The sequence below is a fragment of the Lolium rigidum genome, chromosome 2 (genome assembly GCF_022539505.1).
Source record: "Lolium rigidum isolate FL_2022 chromosome 2, APGP_CSIRO_Lrig_0.1, whole genome shotgun sequence".
Classification (NCBI taxonomy): domain Eukaryota; kingdom Viridiplantae; phylum Streptophyta; class Magnoliopsida; order Poales; family Poaceae; genus Lolium; species Lolium rigidum.
In genome coordinates, this window is record NC_061509.1 from 69900091 (window position 1) to 69904146 (window position 4056).

The 4056-nt window shown below is 51.8% G+C and overlaps 1 pseudogene; it reads left to right on the forward strand.

Moving 5' to 3' along the window:
- Positions 1–2208: 2208 nt before the first annotated feature.
- Positions 2209–3746, forward strand: LOC124686666 (annotated as a pseudogene).
- Positions 3747–4056: the final 310 nt, after the last annotated feature.

A 4056-nucleotide genomic window follows, 5' to 3' on the forward strand; every position in this document is an offset into this window, starting at 1 on the left:
GAATTATAGCAGCACATAGAATTCCGCTACCGTTGCGAGATCTGAAACTGCGTAACCGATCACACACGGTTGTCGTTTGTGTAGGCTGGACGAGGTTAACTGTTGTTAACCGTTCCCATATGAGTGCAGAAAACACACAATTTAAGTTATTATCTAGAAGAACGGGTGTGTGTAAACATACAGCGACGAGCATGATGCGCTGAAAGTGCAAGTAGGCCTGATCTCTTGCAATTCCATAGCACCAGCGGATCGACCTATTTGATCCTCGCACACGCTTCAGCGGGCCGATCCAAACGCACCAACCCGTCTGGCGCGATCCATCGGGCCACCAAATTTGGGGAACCGATGCATCGGCACGGACGCTGCACTTGTCCTGCCTTGCGTGCCACATGCCCGCTTGGAAACAACACGGCGGTATAGAAGGCTGACCGGCGGCTGCAGACGTGGCCATCAAAGCGTGATTGCTCACAACTTCCACCATCGCCCGCGTTAGCCGTGCCGCCTGCGCTCTTGCGTCGGCTCCTTCATCAATGCTGACGGCTCCTGCCCCACGCCGGTATCCAATGCCTCTACCTTTTAAAACGTGGCCTCCGCCGTGCTCACCACCAAAATCCTCCCCAATGTGTCGTCGCCGTGTAGGCAACATGCCTCGCTGCAAGGCCACCACCTACTCTATCTTGGGTCACAACGGGCACACGGTGCCTGCGCCCCCGCCGCAGCTTCTGCCTACGGAGCGGAGCTAGAGCCCGTCAGACATTTTCAACACAGGCCTCAGCGAGGCCGACATAGCGGAGTCCGTCCTCCAGAAAGCGTAGTCTAAGGTCAACACGGAACGCGAAGCGGAAGAGAAGTAGCATGATCCAGTGCCGATCCGGAGTAGGCAGCGATATTGTAGTCTTTTCAATTGTCGCACGACCGAAGGGACGCCACCCGCACCCTAGATCAGGCTGACCAGCAGCTCCTCCAACGTGTCATGGTGGTTGACATAGGCATGCCAAATAAGCATGCCGAATAAAGCACCCGGGTTATCTGGCAAGGATGTGAGGTCCACGACCCGAAGCTTTGAAGGCCCAGAAGCCCAGAGAATTTCGGATAAGGAATATAGAGGTGTATTAGGAATTATGTAACGAATACGGTAAAGGCCCAATAAGCCCTCTCGGAGTTTGTAACTTATACGGCACGAAATTCCTCGGCTCCACTTCCTATATAAAGGGGGGTCGAGGGAAGAAGAAGGGATCGAATCGATTGTTAGCACACCACCATAATTTCTGAGTCGAGCACCTTTTCGGTTGAACCTTCGAGATTTACTTACCATCTACTTTCTAAGAAACCCTAAGTCTACAATTCGTAGGCACTAAGGGTCTGTTTGGATGAAAGCCCCAGGCTGCCAAACCAAAAAATTGGCGTTGACTAAGTTGCTGGTCATCGTTTGGATGGAAGCCAATTATTTGGCGTGCCCACGCCGGCTTCTCCTCTGTAGTACAAATTTACGCCCGCAGTTGGCCAAATCGTGGGCGACGGAAAGCTTCGCCAAAATATTGGCTGGCCCGTGTCTTGGCGGGGCAACTCTGGGCGAAAACCAAACAAGCCCTAACAAATTAATCCCTTGTCAGTGGTCTCCCGCGAGCAATTGTGTACCGAGGAGCCTGGGTGGCTCCTCATGGAGGCCGATCGATAGAGGATCCTTGAGCTAAACGCTCGGACCCTCGCTAAAGAAACCCGCATCGAACAAATGAGCAACTCGCCATGAACGTCGAGTTCACCATGAGGCGGCGGTCCGCGATGACCCAGCAAGCCGCCTCTTCTCAGGCCTCACCGCCGACCACCCGGTACCGCGCCGGGCGCTAGAGCATGCCTCAGGCGAAGCTAGGCCGTCACGCCCGCCTACCGACGACGAGTAGGGTTATTTGTATTTCAAATTCAGTTGCTTTTCATTCAAACATGTAACAAAATTTGAATGGAAATCTCAATTTTTTTTATTTTTATTTTTTCTACATGGATTCGTCATTTCGTCTGATCAACGAGCCGAAATGATCAGCATGGATCGAATGGGTCAGCTGCTGGCCGCAGTGACCTGGCTGGCCCCCTCCAAAATTCTGTCAGCTGGTCCACCAAAGGAAGAAAAAACAGATTTTTGGGTCGGCCGCTGGAGTAGATGCCCTGATAACATATCTCCGCCGCCGCCGCCGCCGCCGCCGCCCCGCCGTCGTGCAGCCATGCTCCGCCTCAGAAACTCCATTCTCTCCCATCTCCTATCGACTTCCGCCGCCTCCCCTGTCTTGCCTCTCCACCGACACCTCTCCGTGGCTGCGGCCGCCGTTTCCCCAAGGCCTAGCTTCGCCGTCGAGAAGTACCTCATCGACACCTGCGGCCTCACCCAAGCGCAAGCCCTCAAGGCCTCCACGAAGATCTCCCACGTCAACTGCCCATCCAAGCCGGATGCTGTGCTCGCCTTCCTCGCCGGCCTCGGCCTCTCCAGCGCCGATGTCGCTGCCGTCGTCGCCAGGGATCCCAAGTTCCTCTGCGCTGACGTGGAGAGAACCCTGGATCCCGTCGTCCTCGAGCTCAACGGCTTGGGTATATCGCGTTCTGAGGTTGCCCGCCTTGCCTCGCTCGCCCCCGACAAATTCCGCTCTAGATGCATCGTCTCCAAGCTGCAGTACTACCTGCCTCTTTTCGGCTCCACCGAGAGGCTCCTCCGGGCTCTCAATCACAGCGCCAATCTCCTCTCAAGTAGCCTCGAGAAAGTGGTTAAGCCCAATGTTGCGTTCCTGCAGGAGTGTGGGCTAGGTGCTTGCGATATTGTCTCGCTGTCCAACTCTGTGCGATGGATACTTTGCATCAAACCAGAGCACGTCTGGGCGATGGCGACGCGCCGAAGCTGTAGGTGTGCCCCGTGGCTCTGGAATGTTCAAGGAAGCGATGCAGGCTGTCGCATTTCTCAGCGAGAAGGAGATTGCCATCAAAATGGAGCAGTTGAAGAACATGCTCAAGTGGTCAGATGCTGAGGTGGGCATTGCTGTTCGTAAGGCTCCACTGTTGCTGGGGAGGTCTAAAGACGTTCTGCAGAGAAAATCAGAGTTCCTTACCTCTGAGGTGGGATTGGAACCGGCGTACATTGCTCATCGGCCGGCATTGCTCTATTATAGCCTGGAGGGCCGGATCAGACCCCGGTACTACGTCCTAAAGTTTCTCAAGGTAAAAGGGTTGGTACATCAAGACCGAGACTACTATAGTACAGTCGCGATTAGTGAGAAGTTTTTCATGGATAGGTTCATATGCCCTCACAAGCAAGCTGCACCACACCTTGCTGAAGACTATGCAGCAGCCTGCAGAGGGGAAGTGCCTACTAGATTCAGATTTACATGAACCACGAGCGGGTATGAAAACCAGTAACTGCATAGGGCACAACAAATTTTCACTCCGTGTACCAGGCTGACAATTCCTGATTTGGTGTTTTTTCCGTAACTAATTGGTGGATGTCTGGCACTCTGGCTTAGTATGTACGCTTTTTACATGTTGATTGGGGGTTGGTAATCCAGGATGAAATGGATGTTCATTACTTCATTCAGTAGAGAAGAAACCATCACACTGCTATCTTGTCCATCCTCATGTCATACTGGAACACATATTGGAACATTGAGAATATCAGGGCATTCTGCAAATGCTTTCAAGTATCGGTGATTAGTATAGCTGCACATTGTATCTTTATGTTCTCTAATAGCCATTGCAGCTTTCGGTGCAAACCTTAGTGTATCTTTCCATGAAAGAAGGTTCTCTTATTTTGGCAGATGATATGAAGTTCCAAAATTTTCTCTGGACGGAATTTTTTGACTGATTTTCCGTGGGATGAAGTTTGTATTCGTTCATGATCACAGTGTGTTGATCACTGCCAAGGTTGCAGTTTTGATCCTCTATGTTGGTTGCTTACTCTACTCTTCCTGCAATAACTTTGTTTACAAGATATTAACTGTAAAGTGGGTCATTGTTTACTAGTTGTTTGTATCATTTTCTTGGTTTTTTTTTCCTCTTGTAGTTTTGGATGGCCTACTGGCT